This window comes from Capra hircus, chromosome 21, assembly GCF_001704415.2.
Source record: "Capra hircus breed San Clemente chromosome 21, ASM170441v1, whole genome shotgun sequence".
Lineage (NCBI taxonomy): Eukaryota > Metazoa > Chordata > Mammalia > Artiodactyla > Bovidae > Capra > Capra hircus.
Window position 1 is genome coordinate 44484108 of NC_030828.1, and position 14357 is coordinate 44498464.

The 14357-nt window shown below is 41.9% G+C and overlaps 1 pseudogene; it reads left to right on the top strand.

Moving 5' to 3' along the window:
* On the top strand, positions 372-1063 carry LOC102180352 (annotated as a pseudogene).

Here is a 14357-nt window from a genome sequence, read left to right on the forward strand (position 1 = left end):
GGCGGGGAGGGTGGAGTATGTGAGTATTTTCCTTAAACTAAGTGTTCTTTAAAACATTTTGTTCTTCAAGGTTTTTCTTACATCAGCATTTTTCTATTTAAGAAACACTAAAAATGTAGTCTTCATTTCAAATGTTCTTTTAAGTTACTTAATATTTTTAAGACATCAATGATGTAATCTAGTTTTAATAGTAAATTGACTTACTTTAAATTCAAACATATCCATTTGCCCATTAAGAAATTAGCCAAGGCCTCCTTTGGCATTCTCTTGTTAATGGCGGGCAGCGGCTGCTGAGTGGGACGCAGGTAACCGCTGCCCACACAGGCAGCCTCCCTGCCTCCTGCTTTCTACTAGTGCCAAAGCTCATCAGCATGGCCGTGGTGCCACCCAATCGCTCGCAGAACAGCTGGCCCCAGGTGTCACCCAGTTCGGCAACAAGTACATTCCAGCAGACCAATCCCCTCACCCTGGAGTGCACCATCAATCTGTACCCTCTTACCAATTCCCTTTTTGGTACAAAAGAGCCCCTCTATGAGAAGGACAGCTCTGTTGCAGCCAGATTTTAGCGCATGAGGAAGGAATTTGATAAAATTGGCATGAGGAGGGCTGAAGAACCAGTTTTGATTGTCCATGAGCACGGGCTACCCCATGTGTTACTACTACAGCTGGGAACAACTTCTTCAAATTACCTGGTGCTGAGCTTAACCGAGGAGAAGATGAAGCTGAAGGACTAAAACACTTAACGACAGGAGACTTCAGGTGGTAAGATGGAGTCCTGCAAGATTGGGTCTTTGATGACTGCATTGGCAACTGGTGGAGACCAAATTTTGAACCTCCTCAGTATCCATATATTCCTGCATATATTACAAAACCTAAGGAACATAAAAAGTTGTTTTTGGTTCAGCTTCAAGAGAAAGCCTTGTTTGCAGTCCCTAAAAATTACAAGCTGGTAGTTGCACCACTGTTTGAACTGTGTAACAATGCACCTGGATATGGACCCATCATTTCTAGTCTCCCCTAGCTTTTGAGCAGGGTCAATTTTATATACAACTGAATTGCTGCACAGCAGCGAAGGCGGTAGCTCCCCACTCCAGTACTCTTGCCTGGAAAATCCCATGGACAGAGGAGCCTGGTAGGCTGCAGTCCATGGGGTCGCTAAGAGTCAGATACAACTGAACAACTTCACTTTTCATTTTCATGCATTGGAGAAGGAAATGGCAACCCACTCCAGTGTTCTTGCCTGGAGAATCCCAGGGACCGGGGAGCCTGGTGGGCTGCTGTCTATGGGGTTGCATAGAGTCGGACACGACTGAAGTGGCTGAGCAGCAGCAGCAGCAGAGAAGTAAGAGAAGCCGTCTCTGTGAGCACAGCTATACACAGCATAGAATAAACGTCCAGGAAGAGCTTTTTGGTATTATCTCTTTCCCAGTCCTGAAATTACCACCTACTTTCTATTGTCTGAATATAAAGTTAATATGAAAAGCTAGATTGTGCTGTTAAAAGAAAAGAAATTAGCCAAGAAAAAACAGGGACATTAATCTCCAAAGTTTTTTTTAAGGCTTTCTTTTTAACTTTGGAGAAATCTTTGGGGTATAACTAGTTTTTACTTTGAACAAACATGTATCTGTAGTTCAGTAATTCTTTCCATTTACCTCAGACACCCTTCTTGACCTGTTGTGGCTTTGACCCTAAACAAGACTCTCTTTCTTTGCTCAAGTGGTACTGTTAGGGATTTCCCAGCTACTTGTGTGAACCTAAGAAACATAACACTTCTGCTTAAAAACCACGTTTGAGCTCATGAAAAGAAAAGTGAAAGTGTCAGTCGCTCAGTTGTCTCTGACTTTTTGTGACCCCATGGACTGCAGCCTGCCAAACTCCTCTGTCCGTGGAGTTCTCCAGGCAAGAATACTGGAGTGGGTTGCCATTCCCTTCTCCAGGGGATCTTCGAGACTCAGGGATTGAACCTGTGTCTCCTGCATTGCAGGCAGATTCTTTACTATCTGATTCTTTACTATCTGAACCACTAGGGAAGCCCCCGTTTGAGCTCATGCAAATCAATTAAAAAACAAACAAACACAAAGCAACCTAATCGAAAAATGGGCAGATCTAAAAAGACATTTCTCCAAAGAAGACATACAGATGGCCAACAGACACAGGAAAAGATGCTCAACATCGCTAATCATTAGAGAAATGCAAATTCAAAACTCCAGTGAGATACCACCTCACACTGGTAGCCATCATTAAAAAGTCTACAAATAACAAAGGCTGGAGAGGGTGTGGAGAAAAGGGACCCTTTCTACACTGTTGGTAGAAATGTAAGTTGGTGCCGTCACTATGGAAAATAGTATGGAGGTTCTTCAAAAAGCTAAAAATAGAATTGTCATATGATCCAACAATCCTACTCCTGGGCATATAATTTAAAAGATACACAGACTTTTATGTTCATAGTAGCGCTAGTCACAATAACCAAGACATGGAAACACTTAAATGTTCACTGACAGAATGAATGCAAAAGCAGCTGTGGTATATACTGTAGTATATATATATATACACACAATGGGATACTACTCAGCCATAAAAAGAATGAAATAATGCCATTTGCAGCAACATGGATGGACCTAGAGACTATCATACTAAGTGAAGTAAGTCAGAAAGAAATACCATATGATATCACTTATATGTGGAATCTAAAATATGACATAAATGAACTTATCTATGAAACAGAAACAGACTCACAGACATAGAGAACAGATCTGTAGTTGCCAAGGGGGAGGTGGGGCAGGAGAGGGATGGGTTGGGAGTTTGGGATTAGCAGATGCAAACTATTATATGCAGAATGGATAAACAAGTCCTACTATCTAGCACATAGGAAAAGGAGTACGTCAAGGCTGTATATTGTCACCCAGCTTATTTAACTTCTATGCAGAGTACATCATGAGAAACGCTGGACTGGAAGAAGCACAAGTTGGAATCAACTGTGCTGGGAGAAATATCAATAATCTCAGATATGCAGATGACACCACCCTTATGGCAGAAAGTGAAGAGGAACTAAAAAGCCTCTTGATGAAAGTGAAAGAGGAGAGTGAAAAAGTTGGCTTAAAGCTCAACATTCAGAAAATGAAGATCATGGCATCTGGTCCCATCACTCCATGGGAAATAGATGGGGAAACAGTGGAAACAGTGTCAGACTATTTTTGGGGCTCCAAAATCACTGCAGATGGTGATTGCAGCCATGAAATTAAAAGACGCTTACTCCTTGGAAGAAAACTTATGACCAACCTTAGATAGCATATTCAAAAGCAGAGACATTACTTTGCCGACTAAGGTCCGTCTTGTCAAGGCTATGGTTTTTCCAGTGGTCATGTATGGATGTAAGAGTTGGACTGTGAAGAAGGCTGAGCGCTGAAGAATTGATGCTTTTGAACTGTGGTGTTGGAGAAGACTCTTGAGAGTTTCTTGGACTGCAAGGAGATCCAACCAGTCCATTCTGAAGGAGATCAACCCTGGGATTTCTTTGGAAGGGATGATGCTAAAGCTGAAACTCCAGTACTTTGGCCACCTCATGTGAAGAGTTGACTCATTGGAAAAGACTTTGATGCTGGGAGGGATTGGGGGCAGGAGAAGAAGGGGACGACAGAGGATGAGATGGCTGGATGGCATTATTGATTCGATGGACGTGAGTCTGAGTGAACTCTGGGAGTTGGTGATGGACAGGGAGGCCTGGTGTGCTGCGATTCATGGGGTCGCAAAGAGCCAGACACGACTGAGCGACTGAACTGAACTGAACTATCTAGCACAGGCAACTATATTCAGTATCTTGTGATGAACCATAATGGAAAATAATATGAAAAAGAATATATATATAAATATGTGTGTGTGTATATATATATATCGGACAAGGCAATGGCACCCCAAGCCAGTACTCTTGCCTGGAAAATCCCATGGACAGAGGAGCCTGGTAGGCTGCAGTCCATGGGGTCACTAAGAGTCGGACACGACTGAGCGACTTCACTTGCATGCATTGGAGAAGGAAATGGCAACCCACTCCAGTGTTCTTGCCTGGAGAATCCCAGGGACGGGGGAGCCTGGTGGGCTGCCGTCTATGGGGTCTCACAGAGTCAGACACGACTGAAGTGACTTAGCAGCAGCAGCAGCAGAAGCATATATATATATGAGTCACTCTGCTATATAGCAGAAATTAACACAACATTGTAAATCAACTATAGTTGAATAAAAATTTAAAAATCTTTTAAAATCCCTGTGGGGAATTCCCTGGTGGTCCAGTGGTTAAGACTTGGTGCTTTCGTTGCCGTGGCCCTGGGTTTGATCTCTGGCCAGAGAACTAAGTTCCTGTAAGCTGCGGGTGTGGCCAAAAAAAAAAAAAAAAAAATCCCTGTGTTTGAATCATTTCAAAGAAATATAGAGCACATATCACAGTAAAGTTCATCTCAGGTTGTGTAGTTCAGGGCACTTGGAAAGCTCCCTTCCAGTGACTGCTTTTCCTTTGTTTTTCCATATTCTGGGATCCCATTATTAGATAAGCATGATTCTAGCACTAACTCTGATGGGTGGGTTTTTTCTCCACACTAAGCAAATCTCTGACACCAGTTGAGTGTCCTAAAATTAAACTCAATTCTGACACTATCTAACCAAATATCATCAGATCCCATGGACTGAGGGCTCCGTCCTGTAAGACTGCCCCTACTTCAGATGCCAATCACAAGTCCAGATAGTTAACTGTGCTTCTGACCCAACAGCTAGAAATTAGAGGTTTCCATGACTCCCTCCTGGGTGCGATTAATTTTCTAGAGTGACTCAGGGAACTCAAACCAGTTTACTCACTGGATTACTGGTTTATTACAAAGGATATTAAAGGGTTGGAATCAACAGCCAGGTAATAGAAATATATAGGGGGAGGTCCTAAACAAAGGAGCTTCTGTCCCCATGGAGCTTGGGGCCCAGCACAGTTTGGCATGTGAAAACATTATGGTTCACCAATGTAGAAGCTCTCCAAATCCCATCCTTTTGGATTTTTACAGAATCTTCATTACACAGGCATGATTGATTAAATCATTGGCCACTGTAGCTCTCCTCTCCCCTGGAGATGGAGGCATGGGACTGAAAGTTCCAATCTTCTTATTACTTGGTTGGTTCTCTTGGCCTACTGCCTTCAATCTGAGGTGCAGCCTGAAAGTCACCACTCCGTCACAAAAGACACCTTGGTCATTTTCTTCACTTGGGCAATTCCAAGGGTTTTAGGAGCTCTGTGCTAGAAACAAGGATAAGACCAAATATCTATTTCTGAGTATAAATGACAACATCACAGTGAATCATCATTAGACGACTCCAAGAGTCCCTTACTAAATTGTATGTGCCCTTTGTCACATATGTCAACAAGAAAGGTCACATACAATTTAGTAATTAATAGTAGATATAAGAAAGAAATGGAAAATCGTATTGCTGCCAACCTGAAGATTATAACCTGGTAAACAGTCTTTCAGAAAGTTCCGAGGACTAGCTCCTTCTTTAGAGGTCAAAGTACAGTGATATAAGTCTTTAAGACAAAGGGCTATAGTCAATTGACAGTTTACACAATCCAGATTTACACATGGCTCTTGGCCCCTTACAAGGTTAAGAAGGAAGGTTATCTCCTAAGGAGCTGTGAGCCTTTATGACTTTAAGAAGGAATTTTATCTCCTAAAGAGAACTGGGTAAAGCAGATATACAACATGCACTGAAGGAGAGGCTAGCGGCCCAAACAGGCAAAGAAAAATTTTATTTAAAAATTTAAATTCTTCTTGTCTTGCCATAAAATGTGAATTTTATTTCAGCACCTTGTAGTAAAAGATTTTCCACTGCTCCTAGGTTCACTCTACACCCACCTTCGGCCTGCTCTATAATAGGCTGGCTGATCCCTACAGACTAGTTCAGTGCCTTTGACTTCTAGTTGGGTTTAACCAATGACGATCCCTGGGAGAGATCAGAGGAAGAGAGGACAGTGAAGCTGTTCAGGGAACCACTGACTGAAACCACCTGCCCTGGCCAGGCACCACAGGAAGCAGACACTCACATGAGTTATCTTACAACAGGAGATCTTGGTAAGGAATGTGGAACTAACAAGCTACCATCAACTGGAAGAATTCTGGAAAGGTCAAAACAAGAGAGGAGACTCTAGCGCACATGTCCTACCAACCTCCCAGAATCCTTCTCCTGGAATCCATCTTGGCTGAGCAATCCATGTGCCACCAGGAAGGACTCTGAGTCAGAATGATTGGCCAGAGACACCTGGAAACTAACCAAATTACTATTAAACCTGAGACTTAGAGCCAAGTGGCAGAGCAGTTCTCCTCGGTTCTCTTACCTTACTATTCTCCGCCTGGGCACCTCTTTCCAAAAGTGTCTCTTGCTTCGTTAGCACTTGTGTCTCCTCTGACAATTCATTCCAAGTGGAAGATAAGAGCTCACTCTTAGGCCCAGGAGGTGCTGTTATAACTACCCAACTTCAAGCCTGAAAGGTCACCTTGGGCAGCTTGGGTCCCATGACCAAAGGTCACAGCTCCTCTTCTGGCACGCTCCTTGTGTCTCTAGAGAATCTGCTCACTCCCTGCATCCTTCTGGGAGTAGGGGTGGGAATACCCTTGGGACTGCTGTCCCTTGTGGTCTCTCCTTACACACTACATGTACTTGTGTAAATAGTACCTTTATTAAACCCACCTTGAATTATCCTAATTTGAGTGTGCCATCTGTTTTCTCCTGGGACTTTGACAGATACTCCTTGATAGAAGCAATTTACTGAGCTATGATTGGCCATAAACACCCAAGTATATATTATGAGATTGCTTTTCAATATATAACTACCTAAGGCTGAGCTCGGAGGGAATGGGACCTACGACAAATAAAGCTTCATAGAGATACAAGAGAAACAACACAAAGCAACAGGAAGAGCAAGAGGCTTAAAATGAGATCTCAGTTTGAATTCTAGATCAGCAGTTTACAACATTTCTGGGCCTCATTTTTCAAGAAAGTAAGAGTTTTTAAATAGATCAGCAGTTTTCAATTTGCATTTCACAAAACCCCACAGCTTCACAGAGGTACCTCAATGTCCACTAGCTTGGGAGGGGAGAGATGCAAAGAGAAAAAGGTAGACTGAGACAGAGCCCCTGCTCCATCCAGGGCAGCTGAGCTGTAAGCTTTACGTGGAACAAGATAACCAAGGATGTGACTGAGGAGTCCAGATCAAGGACAGGCTACTTTGCTCTGGAGATTTCTCAGGTCATGGATGCAAAACTGGGTATTCCTGCTGCCAGTCCTCTAGGGAAAAGTGGGCTTTGACGTATGTGCGTGTTTAAAGAACAGTTTGGGATTTCTGCCCTCTGTGTACAGTAACAGACTTCCCTAGTGGCTTAGTGGTAAAGAAACTGCCGGCCAATGCAGGAGACCCAGGTTCGATCCCTGGGTCAGGAAGATCTCCTAGAAAAGGAAATGGCAACCCACTCCAGTATTCTTGCCTGGGAAATTTCAGGGACAGAGGAGCCTGGAAGGCTACAGTGTATGGGGTCACAAAGAGTTGGACACAACTGAGGGATGAACACACAAAGAGTGCAGCACCCTTTCTGTCACAAAGCGTGGAAGTCTTATCTGTATGCGATAACACTGGGTGGGAACGAACATCCACCGTCACTTTTCTAGGAGCCATTGCAGGTATCTGTGGTGCAGGACAATCGGGCAATGTTTCCAGGGTGGTGGAAGCTGTCCAAATCTGATTTCCCACACCCACACTCCCAGTAGAGACCAGTAGGCAAGTTAAGTGCAGGACTGGGTCCCAGCATGAGTTTTAGCCCTCTGGTGTTCATGGATTTGTAACACAGAGGAATTTTGCAGAGGGAAGGAAGAAAGGATTTTCCTGAGACTGGTATGTGCATGTGTTTGTGTGTTGTTTTGATTTTAAAAGGAATGTGATTAAATTTTAGACTCCTATTTGGTAGAAGCAACATATATTCATGACATATAGTGTGCAGTACATAATAGGTGCTCAATAGCTGTGGAATAAGTTAATGCATGGATGAAAAGTGGGTGAATTCTGGGTCACACTGCATTAGAAGCTAAGAATTCTGCTTTTAAATACATGAATGAAAAGCAGTAAGCTAATTCACACGGGCAATATGCTTTGCTCTGCCTGACGAGCATGCACATTCCTGTCCTGGCTAGATTCCTCTTGCAGGTTCCTCAGGGACAATCGGCAAAGGCCACCCTTCCTGGCCAGTAGCCAGGAAGTGTAGGGCAAGAAAAGGAGAGCAGGGCAAGAAAAAGCACAGAAAAGTCAAAATTTCAACTCATGCACATTTTTAATCTTTGTCTTTGTTATTTTCTTTCCATTACAGTTCAACAAGCTCAAAAAACACTTACATGATTTAAAGCTGCAAAGTAAACTCATTAGATTTTCTCCCCCAACTTTTCATTTGAAATAATCATAGATTTACAGGAAATTGAAAATTTAGTACAGAGAGACTAGTGTATACTAGAAACTGTATACCCAGCAACAAAATATATTTTTTTAATGTAAAATCTAGTTTTAAATATTTGGGGGCCACTTTACTCCATTTGATCTTTCTTCTGAAATGCTGATTACTTTAAAACTTAGGATCCAACAGACAAAATTTATATTCTTGCTCACAGAATCTCATGGACAGAGGAGCCTGGAGAGCTACAGTCCATGGGGTTGCAAAGTCAGACACGACTGAGCAACTGACACTTACTTACTTAATATGGTATTTCTGATTAAGAAATCAAGTTGGAACAAAAAAATTCACTGCTCTCTCTTTTTCAGATGATAAGCCTTTAGAAAAAAAAGATCACTCAATAGGAAATATACAGAGATTAAGTATTGTATTTACATGTTTCCAAAAATTTTGAGTCCTCTGTCAACTATTAGCTGCCTGCCTTTCTAGAGAGTAACCAGTAGAGGGCACTCTAACCTTCAAAGACTGCAGAAAGAGCCCCAGAATTGCCAAAAGCCTTATCTTCTACCTTTTGCAAGTTACTTTTCACCTATTATGAGCTCGCCTGTTGGATGGCTGCTGAGTTTTGAGTGTGTGTGTGTGATGAAAATAAAAAATTATGAACTCCCAAATAGCCCGTCTTCAGTTCAGTTCAGTTCAGTTCAGTCGCTTAGTAGGGTCCGACTGTTTGCGACCCCATGAATTGCAGCACCCCAGGCCTCCCTGTCCATCACCAACTCCCTGAGTTCACTCGAACTCACGTCCATCGAGTCGGTGATAGCCGTCTTAATATTACACAAATAATTAAAAAAATTAAATCCAATGTTATTGCATCAGTGTTCCCCAGTTACTCAAATTTGTCTTTGAATTATTTTTATGATACAGGATTCCCAGAGATTACTTACACATGATTATCAGGATTTCATAATCCTGAACACTCTTGCCTGAATCCACATCCATTGCCTGAACCTAAGTCCAAGGCAGATGTATTTCTGTGCCAGCCTTTAATTAACCTGTAAAAACACTGATGCACTCCAAGCAGTTTGGAAGGGCAACAAAGCATGCTCTTTTTTCACCTTTTATAAACAGTGCACAAATAGGATTATAACTTCCCCACAAACATGCAGATGAAACTAGAATTTCACCAGAAATCAACATGTGTTTTAGATGCACCAAAGTTCCTCTGGAATTGGGAGGAAAACTATTTTTGCCAAAGATCTAGCATAGGTCAGGCACTTGCTAGGTGTTTCCTGGCCATAAGCTTCATTTCGGACTCCTGTTGTCCAGCCTACCTTACAGCTGGGGAAACAAAGACGCTCAAAGACATCCAGCTAGCTAGTGGCAGGGGAGAAGCAAACCCAGATGTTTCTGGCCCTGGGAGCCTTTTCACTCGGGGACTCTGGTCTGCGTTCAGCCACTCTGCCACAAATTTCCCTGGCACTTTCTGGGACTATATTTCACAGGGAGGTTCACTTTCAGTGATTCCTGGTTGTTTGTATTTAGGAATTTGCCTGTTGGCTGAATATACCGTCTGTTGTTATGAAACTCCCCCCAAACCAGGGTAATAAAGGTTAAAAAAAAAAAAGAAAGAAAGAACCTTTTTTTGTAGGGGCTGACTGTTGGGAGAGGGGGGTTGGGGTTGGGCAAGGGCAGTGAAGGGAGACTTGTTTTTCACTCTGTTATTTCTGTAATGTTTGACTATTTTATGATTTGAACATATTCATGCAGTATTTTTTGCAGTATTTTTAATAGAGAAGGAAAAAAAAGAACCTTTCCAGGAAAATGTGAAAAAACAATGTAGAAGGGGCCACAATGCAGTATATGTTCTCTTTTTATGATATATTTATAGTAATTTGAAGATAAAGACCTCTTTTGAGAGAGGGAGAAAGAGGACCAAAGTTTCATTATATGGCTATTCTCTTCTCTTCATCCCTCACACCCTACACTCAGAAACACAAACAAAAGCCTCTTATTGTTTCCCCTGACGGAACAACGATGACTAAGTGAATAAATCATCCAGTCACCAAAACTTCATTCCCAGTCATTTGACACCATTTAGGGAATACTATGTTGGAAATGTGCAGCTGTTCGAATCCCCATCAGCACCACCCCTTCAGATGAGCAGATCCGGGGAACAGGAAAGCAGTAGTCAATACAACAGCTTCTAAATGAACGGTGGGTGTTCCATGTCAACCATCACGCTCTTAATTTGAAGGTGAAACGGGTGAAAACATGTTTCTTTCTCCCTTTCTTCCCAACTGCAGCACAGATTTTTTTTTTCCACACTAAATTGGAGGAAATAAGGTTACATATTTTTAGGGTTAAATTTACAGTCTGTTAAATTCATTCACGGTCCTACAAACAACTTTAAAGTAAGGTTTGTGCCAGGAAACTGAAGTACAATGGGGTTAAATTTTAGACGCAGAGAGGGTTGAATAACCTCTCCCTGGTGATTCAGTATCTGCAGAGTTTACAGTGGAGAAACTTGACAACAGGAACAGAGTCAGGACACTTCCCTCTCTTCTATTACTCACACTGCTTTGCAACCTTATTAAAGCTGGTGCATTGTGGAAGCTCTATTTATTCTAGTTAGTCTGGTACAAATTTCCTTGTTAGGTAGCAAGAGCACCTCAAACCTCTTTTCAACATTTAGTAGTGAGTATCCTACTTTCTCTTGTTCTCCCCCACTTGAATAACCTGGAATGCTTCTGTATTCAGCAGTGCCTCCTATGTGGGGCACATTTTGTCCATATATATTAGTATATACACTCACGTGTTTATATACATATGCATTGCACATACACGTATATACTTGTGTGTGTATGTTTTAAGAAGTTGCCTACAGAGCAGACTTTCCTTTCACTTGCCTTTACTGGTTTTCTCTCTAATCCTTTTAAAATCATTGAGTTGATAGGTTTGTTCTTCACAATTTTTCCAGGTAATCATATGCATAAGATCTAGCCAACAAGCTGAATGGATTTGCTGTAGTCACTGCGACTATGTTCACTTATTTGATATCTTTATTCTTTTGGTTCTCAAGACTTCTTGGCAAATATCCTTTTCAGATAACTTCTTAATTCATTAATTTAAGGTGGCCTATTGTTTTTAAAAGTACAAAAGTTTATTGTTTTACGTAGCAAGAAGTCCAGAGGTGGGGCGGCTTAGGAGTTGGTTAGCTCAGTGGATCAGTGTTCTCAGGGACACGGATTCTTTCCACTGTTCCCTGGCCATCCCAACTGAATTGGCCTTCGTCCTCCCACTTGTCCCTTCACAGTCTCATCGGCAACTTCTCTTCCTAATGATTATTCTGGGTTCTTTCTCCCGTTTTCCTTACCTGAAGGAGTTCTGCCTCAGGAGATCTGAAGATCTTGCACCTCTAGCCTGCCCTCTACCTTCCCCCTCCAGAAGGTTACCTGATCTGACTCCAGCTGGCATAGGTCTAGGTCCCAAGGCCCCTCTTCTAGAGAACTAATGTGAATTTAAAACCATGAGCAGCTCAGGGGTGGGATTCACTGTTTCGCCTCATTACCTGGGCACCCCCCACTCTCCCCACCCCCGGTTCTTCTGGGTCTCCAGTGTACTTTGCTGTTTCTCTGGCCTGGAAGTCTTCCAGGGTTTAGAAAGATCTGTCCCCTAGGAAAGTCACCATCCTGTGGCTCCCCCTCACTCCTCTGTGACTCTCTTCACTTTCCCTAGGGAGAGAGTCAGGTTCCTAACTCCAGTCATGGCCTGCTGGTCTTGTCACCTTCCTGTTCTGTCAGTTCTTTGACCTGAACATGCCCCAAGCTGAATGCCCCATTCCTTTTCCACCCAGACTTGTCATCATATAGCTGCTGTTAACAGGTATCATTCTATTTCAATATGGTTTAAAGCTAAGATCTGAAAAACAGTGGGATTACATTCAGTACCAGTCACTTTTTCAAGGAGTACATAGGCCAAAAATGAAGATGACAAATTTCTGCATTTAGTCATGAGGCCCACTGCTGTAAATAAAAATTAAGAGGAAAACAATAGTTCTAGCTCCAAAGGGGAAAGGTTTTTAGATTTCAGAGTGAATGGATGACAATTAAATGCAATGTGTGGTCTTTTTTCCTTTTTATTCTTTTTGATATCTAGATTAAAAGAAAAAAAAACCTACAAAGGATATTGTTGGGACAAATGAAAATATTCTACTAGTGCATTACCATTAAATTTCCTGAGTGAGAGTCTTATTCCATGTAGGAGGAATGTCCTTGTTCTTAGGAAATACATGCTAACGTATTTTGGGATGAAGTGTCAGTGTCTATAATTAACTCTAAATGGTTCAGCCAGAAATAAAAAATTAGAAAGAGAGAAAGCAAATGGGGAAATTCAATTGATGAATCTAAATGAACAGTATATGGTGTTCATGTACTATTTGTAATTTTTCTGTTTGCAATTTGTTTGAAATTTTCAAAATAAAAAGTTGAGGAAAAGCTGTGACTGGTGGAGAAAACCATCCTTCTGATTCAAGGACTCTGTGTGTGTGTGTGTGTGTGTGTGTGTGTGTGTATGTGTGTAGGGTGCATCAAGGTTTAAGTTTAGATTTAGAAAAGTTGGAGGTATAATCACTCAAGAAACAGAGGTGATCATTATCTATTTAAAACCAATAAAGTTTGAACTGTTTTAACGGTTGAAGGGCTGCTTAGCAATGCTGCTTCCCGAAGGCAGGGGTTGCGTCAGTCTGCTCTCTGAAGGCCTCTACCACCTGGCAGACAGCTCTGTTAGCTGGATGTGAGCCCCATGAAGGAACTGGGCTGCATATCTCACTGCAGTAGCGTGCTCAGATACAGGCCTGGCTGTCTGGTTCTGTCCCACAGACTGGGTCCCCATGGGAGGTGGGAAGTAACACACTGATCCTGTCAGTTGTCAGGCTCTGTTCCAGGCTCTCATGGACATCATTTCTTTTTATCTGCACAGCTTTCTATTAGGGTAGAAACCATCATTCCCAGCTACAAATGAGAAAATGAAGCTCATGTATGATTAAGTTTTAGCCTAAAGCTATAAAATTGGGTAAGTGGAAGGGCTGAGATTCCAATCGGGTCTTTCCACTAGAGATAAACCTAATAGCTTCTACCAAAGTTGGTCTCCCTGACTACACACTGTTCCAATTAGAACAAGATGCATGAATTTTGGATAGCTTACAAATTATCAACTTGGTTGTGGAGCCAATTTGTCAACTTACCAGGGAGAAACTGAGGTCGTGTAAGTTTGCCTATCAACTAGAGCTGTCCACTATATTGCTGACACAAGCTGAGTCCAACAGTTTGGCTAAATCATTACCTGCTTGTGAATAGCTCTGAGGGACCCTGTTGCAGCAGCTGCACTTAGTATAGAATTCATTCACCTCTGTTTAGGTTGGCAACGTTGAGTTTTGTTTTTTACTTTTTAGAAAGTGACCCAGGAATTAACTTCTGAATTTCAATGGTCTTTCTTCCTACAGCTGATTCTCCAGGGCCAGTAATCCTTCACTTTTTCAATGTTCTGAGTATGACTTTAAACTTTTTTTTCGTTTTGAAAATACTATTGAAAGTAGATATGGGTATTATTTTCATTTTTTTCTTTCCAGAAAAAAAGGGTTTTTAAATTTTAAAAGTGATATTTTTATCAGATCCAAATCTATAACAAGAGCTGCTAATTATTAATATGGCATAAAGAGGTCTAAGAGGTTTATGTGTTTTAAGTATTCCTCTGAGGGGAGAATGTTGTCCAGGTCACTCAGCTACTAAGTGGCAGAGACAGAGCTGGAACTGGAACTCAGATCAGGCTAACACCAAAGTCCATGTTCTTAATTACAGTGGCTCCTAATTATAAAAACATATATGCTTATTATCAACACAT